This window comes from Astatotilapia calliptera, chromosome 11 (assembly GCF_900246225.1).
Source record: "Astatotilapia calliptera chromosome 11, fAstCal1.2, whole genome shotgun sequence".
Taxonomy (NCBI): Eukaryota; Metazoa; Chordata; class Actinopteri; order Cichliformes; family Cichlidae; genus Astatotilapia; species Astatotilapia calliptera.
In genome coordinates this window covers 34,850,620-34,857,708 of record NC_039312.1, presented here as the reverse complement: position 1 = coordinate 34,857,708, position 7,089 = coordinate 34,850,620, and positions in this window count along the sequence as shown.

Here is a 7,089-nt window from a genome sequence, read left to right as displayed (position 1 = left end):
GGTTCTACTTAGACCATCAGGAAGCACGCTGCACAGTGCCGTGGAGGTCGAGTGAGTGGCGCTACTTGAGGGGCACAGTCAGGGCTCTGACCCACTGTGTGTGTGTTAGTCTCCCATAGGGATATGACTCCTCTGCATTGAGCCCATTCACCCAGTGAAGCAGTGGGCAGCCACCAATGCAGCGCCCGGGGAGCAGCGTGTAGGGACGGCACCTTGCTCAGGGGTACCTCAGGGTAGCCGTTCAGTGGAGTCGAACCCCGACCTTCCGATCATGAGGTAACCACTCCACCTACTGACCTGCGCTATCCCCGCTCTGATGAGCGATAAGTTTATCTTCCAGTCACCAGAAAGATGAAACAGTTTACCCAAACATGCGTCACACTCAGTTTGTCTGTCCGCCACGCTAATCTCTGCGGTCGGCTCGACTGTCACCACAAATCAAGGTTTCTGCTACAACCTTACTGACAGTCGTCAAAACAGGCGTAAACTTTATACTCTGTTTTCCTGAAATACTGGGGTTACTGCGCCCTGTCGTGACTTCTCTCCAAACCAGATGTGAACACACGGAGACAGCATCGCCCCAGGCCGTAACTATTTCACCTCTTCCAAAAATTAAGGAGATCCTATGGATGCAGTCTGTGAGATGAACAATAGTCTCGTCTCTCATCTCAAAGTAGAAGCTGCAGGATTATAAGTCACGGTCATGTCACACTCCAGAACCAATATAGATGTAATAAACTAAGCTTCTTTCAGCTGCATCAGTGCATCAAAAACAAATTGTTAGCATTGTTAGTAGTTTTTTTTCCTCCTTTATGAGACAAAGCTGCTGAGAAGAGGCTGTGAGAGCGTTTCACTCATCCGTCACGCAGCAATTTTACAGCCTCAGAAGAGCAACGCTTCTCCTGTTTGATCAATTTATTGATTGTAATGTGTCTCTTTTCTTTCCTTTTTCTTGTAGGGAAGCTTTTTGTCCACAAAATGCCAGCATGCTGCCTGATCATTTAAGGACCGCTATCACGGCGCTGCGAACACAAACGTGATGCTGGAGCGTCCCAAACTTTAACAAAACACATGATTAAAAAACAATCAGAAGAAAAATGTTATTCCCATAAAATGTTTATATTTGGTCTCCAGGCCTTTAAATGAGAAACCGGAGAGATGGAAGACTGTTTTTGTTTTTCTGTGTTTACATGTTTAGTCTGAACTCTTTTGACTCTTTCGTGCATTTATCATTTTACTTTGATGTCACACAAAGTCAGTCACAGCACTGAAGTGGACACAAATCAATCCATGACACACACACACACACACACACACACACACACACACGCACACACACACACACACACACACGCACACACACACACACACACACACACACACACGCACACACACACACACAGTAGTGTATTACATGGAGTGTTGGATCAATCCATCAGGCCTGAGGACGGGCGACGTGTCATCAGACATCGGGAAACTTTTATTTGTATTTATTGATTTATTTTGGACGTAACGTGTTGCAGGTATCAAATTCAACATGAGCAAATATTTCTGATGTCACTTCTTCTTCTTTTTCATTCAGTAAAATGTCAGGTTGATTTCATCGTTGGAGTGAAACTTTGCTTTTTACACAGAAAACCATGTTTGCATAAAACACATGCAAAGCAAATGATGAATGAAAATTTTATATCTGCAGTTTTCGAATACAACACGAGGAGATGCAGCAACACTAAAATGTTGGAAAACAAATGACTGCTCCAACATCAATGAATGAAGTGAGTGAGCCATTAGGATGTTTTTATGACTAGGATTTAAATGTCTCAGGTTGTGTCTCCATCCTGCTCATCACAGATTTGTTTAGATGATGCGTAAAGCCTTCAAGGGAATTATCTTAATTACAACATTACTCAAATAACCCTGAAGTTGTCAGCCAGAAAGTCTCTAACATCTATGCAAACACAAAAGGCAAACACACAAAATGCTGCTTCCAATTCAAATGAAGACACCAATGTTTCAAGCGTGTCCGTCGTTAAAGACAAACAATGCAGAAGAAACACGGAAAATGTGACGTTTGGATAAAGGTTTGGTAAAGGGACGAGTCTGAGACTTAAAACTGAAGGAAAACTGAGGGAAACTGACGGAAACTGAGGGAAACCCCTCGACATCCTGCTTGTTGTGCACGAGCTCCGTCTTTGTTTCACGGATGGACACTTATGACCTCATTTAGCTGTAATTAACAACCCGTTTGCATCTGCAGCAAGTTTGAATATGTCATCTTCTAAACAAATGGACTCTAATGAACGATTACTCACACTTCATCTGGTTTTACATACTTCATGTTGATGTGGGAGGAGGCAGAAACATCAGATTTATATCAGATGGAGAATTTTGAGCGGTCAGTCCATCAGCCCGCCTGCAGCTCCTCGTCTCAGGTACGTCATTGCTCTCATGAACAAACCTCAACAGAAGCTCACTGGACAGAGATGATACCTTTGCATGTTTATTATTGTTTTATCATGTAGCTAATCTGGCAGAGCCTCATTGACTTTTCTGTTGTGTATTATTATGATTATTTTTGTTTAACTGGTTATTTCTGACTTCACTCTTACTACGTCTCTCAGCTTACTTATGACCAGTTCTCTGTTATTAGGCTCCGCTTGTGTCTTTGTCCTTTGTGTCCCTCTCTGTGTGTCTCTGTTTATGTGTGTGTCTTCTTCCCCACTTTGTCATGTCCCCTGTGTTTAAGTCTCCCTTTGTGTGTCTCAGTGCTGTCTTTGTCTCCCTCTGGGTCTCGTCTCATCTTGGCTACACGTCTCCCGTCGTGTCCTTCTGTCTGTCATGTGTGTCTCCCTGCTGTCATGTTCTCTGTATTTGTTTCTTAGGCTACGTTCACATTGCAGGCGAAAGCGCATCAAATCCGATTTTTCTGACCCTCTGCGACCCATATCGGATCATGGTATGACAGTGTGAACGGCACAAATCCGATATTTTCAAATCCGATCTGGGTCACTTTCGTATGTGGTCCTGAATCCGATACATATCCGATGTTTTAGAAAGCGGGGCACGTTAACGGCGTCCAGTGGACGGTTGGTGTACTCAAACCTACCTCTGGCGCCGGTGCCCACCTCTCAATTTGAAATCCATGTAGACATTGAGGGTTCTCGGGAGGGGCCGTGCTGACACCTGCTGCTCTCTGGCAGCAGCACCATGCTCTCCCTTGTTTTAAATGCACTTGAGAACAACACGCAGCAACACTACACATGAGCGGGAGGAGGGAGGTGTGTGGTCTTCACACACCCCCGTTCTCTGCTAGCCATCGGGGCGGGGGGGCTGGGAGGAGATGTTGGCTGTCCGATTGGCCTCCCTGCTGCTGCGGAGCCTGGGACAGTCTGCTTGCCTCCACCCCGGGGGGAAGGGTAACATCTCTTTGGTCTGGGTTCTGTTTCCCCCTCTGGGGGTGAGGGTACCTGGACCCGGGGTATAGAGTATGTTTGGGGAGTGTGATTGTGTGTACATGTCCATTTATGTCAATCCTTACGTTGGGTGAGTGCTGAGTGTTTGTATATGTGTGCATGAGGGTGGGAATGCATGTTTGTGTCTGTGTCTATATGTCAGGTCGGGTCTTAGACTCCACCTCTCTGGGAACTCCCAGGCCCTCCAAGGCCTGTCTCCCCTCACCACACTCCCTGCCGGTGACTGATGCCCTCAGGGGTCGGTGCATTGGTGGTTCTTGGTGTCCGGGGCTGGGCACTCAGGTATGTACCGGCTCACTCCCGGTGGCTACCTGGCGGGGCCTGGCGCCTGTTGCTCGGTCAGGCCTCCTCCGGGGTGCGGGGGGCCCTCGGGCCTCCGGCCTCTGGGCCTGCGGCTCAATTCACTCTGGCACAGCTGGCTGCCGGCAGAGCCGGCGGGCACGCCGGTGCAGCCCCCTCTAGCTTCTGCTCGGTGGCTACTGGGTGACGCCTCGTCTGAGGAACCTCAGCCCTTCCCATGAGGGTGGCACGGATGCCCTTCCGGTGGTCCTCCTTGGGCTCTCGCACTCTGAGGCCTCTGGATGTCTGGGGCCTGGATCTCCTCCATGCCTGCTTCATGCCCTGGGGGACGGGGCTATGGCTCGCTACATCCTCTTGCAGACCATTACATGTGGAAACCATTTGAATACAAGCGCGCTGATCCACACAGGTGTGCACACGGGTGTTCACTGCTCGTAGACTTAAATTACACCTTTCTTGGCTGCTACTTCAAAGCACATTGTGCGCTGTCTGTCCTGCGTGCTGCACAACAACATTGAATATTTAGTATTTACTGCTGTTTACACTTAGCTAGATTAATGCGATGGTGTTGTGTTTAGTATGTTGCTTTGGTTTTGGGTTTTTTTTGCTTGTTTTCTATTCTTCTTCTCTCAACAGGTGATCCAGGAGATTTTTTTTCTCCCCCCCTTTCTTGCTGTCCCTCTCCCCTTCTGTTTTTCTTTTCCTTCCTCTTTCTCTCTCCCTTTCCTATCCCTCACTCATGTCTGTCCCGTCTGTAACATCTGAAAATAAAATATAATAAATAATAAAAACAAAGGTCGATCAAATGGACCAATACGGCAATGCCACGATGATCCATTTGGCAAAATAAATCCATTGGGTCTCCTTGTTGGTCTTCAGACAACAATTCTGACGGCTAAAGAACCAAATGGGACAGGCGAAAAAAAGAAAGAAAGAAAGAAAGAAAGAAAGAAAGAAAGAAAGAAAGAAAGAAAGAAAGAAAGAAAGAAAGAAAGAAAGAAAGAAAGCGACTGCTGTTTGATGGTCATGTCGCATTAAATCTGTCTTTTATGTCACCGACACAAGACAGACGCCAATTATCAGCTCCAGAGAAGACATCGCGAACGCTTCCTGTCCATCCAGTGAAGACAACGTTGGAGAAACGTGAACATTTTCTTTGTACTGTATAAGCTATCCTTTGAAGCAGCGCTCCTCTCAAACAGCAATAAGGATCATTATTAGGTTATTTACATTATTATGTAAATAACAAAATAACTTAAAGCAAAAATTGGGAAACGTGAAGTCCGAAGTCTTTATATTAAGGGCCAGCAGTCAAACAATACGGTTTGCTCTGGGTCTAAACAGAGCGCGTTGTGTGTGACGTCTTCTTTTGCGCATGCGGCCGCTTTGAGCGTTCACACTAGAGCGCGTTTGCTGTCACATTTTATTTGTAGTGTGAACGAGCAGACAAAAAAAATCGGATTTGATCAAAAAATCGGAATTGAGCATCAAGACCTGCAGAGTGAACGCAGCTAAAGTTATGTCCGTGCTCGATCTCCCGTTTCTATTTCCCTGAGGTTATGTCAAGCCTGTGTGTCTCGGGTCTGCTTCTCTGCACTTCCTGTTTTATTTTGACAGTCTCGTATCCCATGTTCAGCGTGTTCAGCTCGCTTCCTCCTGTCTTGCCGTTATGTTCATTCGTCCCAGCTGTGCTCCCCGTGTGTTTCCTTTCCTTTGGTTTAGCTGTCATTCAGTCTTTGTCGGATTGCCTGTTAATCTTCCCATATCTGTAGTGATGGGCAGATGAAGCCCCATGAAGCACTGAAGCTTTTCATCCAATTGGTTCACCCTAACGCGAAGCTTCATGAAGCTTCATTTGCTCTAGCAGGACACCTACTGGACGTAAAAATAATAGCTGGCATGAATTTGAAGAGTGTGGCATTTTGCACACAGCCTGTAAATGTCAACAACAAAAGGAGTGTGTAAAACATCTATATTGTAGTGATGGCAGTATACTGTGTATATTTATAGTGGCAGTATGGGAAATGATTATTTGGAAATGCTTGAAATGGAAATGATCATATACTGTGAGGTGTGGACAGTGGTTGTGCTTTTGTAACATTGAGGCAAGGACAGTGATTAGTGTTTAGGGGACACATCATTGGTTTTTATTTAAAAACAACAGTTTCTCCACTGTGGCAGGTCGTAGGCGATTTCTTTTTTTTCTAAACTGTCTCTAACTCTCTCTAACCGCAACTCTCCATCAAACACCCACATTTTTGAATGAAGTCTGAGGGGTTTATATCGCTGTCATAGCTCGCGGCAAAGTTCGAACCGCTTCCTGAACCAGTCACGTGGTACAGCCGGGCAGCGAGGCTTCGGACGTCATCATTTTCAGCTCCTCCCATAAATGAAGCAAGCCTCGATACGCGCTTCGCGGAAACGCCCCCTCCATTACTCGACACACGCTTCGAAGCCTCGATACAGAACGTCACATCACTACATATCTGTCTGTGTTCCACGTTCCTCGTGTCCAGGTTTTCATGTCCGTTTGCTTTACCTTAGCTCTGCCAGCTTAGATTATTGTTTAGTTTCATGTTGTTTCACCTTTGCCCCTTTGTTTTGTTTCATCAGCCTTATTAAACGGCTCGCATTTCGTTAGTATCCAGTTCTGTCTTCACGTTTAATTTGTCTGCATTTGGGTCCACTCCTCACTGTGCCCGTGCACAACATGTCCCTGATAAGAATATTGCCCACTTACATCACGTTTCTGTTCCTGTCTGAGCTCTGTGGATGTTTGAAAACTTTGTGCTAATGATGAAAAGAAAGGTTTTTTTGTATCCATCCTTCTTTTTGTGATACTGACGTCTGTGCAGTTTACTCTGAACCTGCAGTTACATTACTTTGCATCTCAGGTGAGGCTGCTGACTGCGCTGACTGTAGTAACTTGTCTAAAAATGTACCTCCTACATGGGCTAAGTAAACATTTTAATAAAAAGTAATATATTTTAAGTAGAGCTCTGTGTAATTATATTTTGGAGTCTGAGTCTGCTCTGATGCTGCTGCTTTCGTGATCTGCTGCAAATGATATTAATGACGACATCTTCACGGTCTTTCAGCTCTCAGTCATGATTGGACGTGGAGTGATCCTCCTGCTGCTCTCAGGTCAGTGAAATTATTCCATCAAAGAACTGTTGAAGTCACAATGTTGTACCATGACTGTAGAATCTGCCTCCTGTCACCTACCAACTAAACCCTGGGAAAAAGTAAAGTTGCAAACTGCTCTTTCAAGGGCTTCAAAAGCACACGCTGCTAGGACATGATAATAAATAAAGCG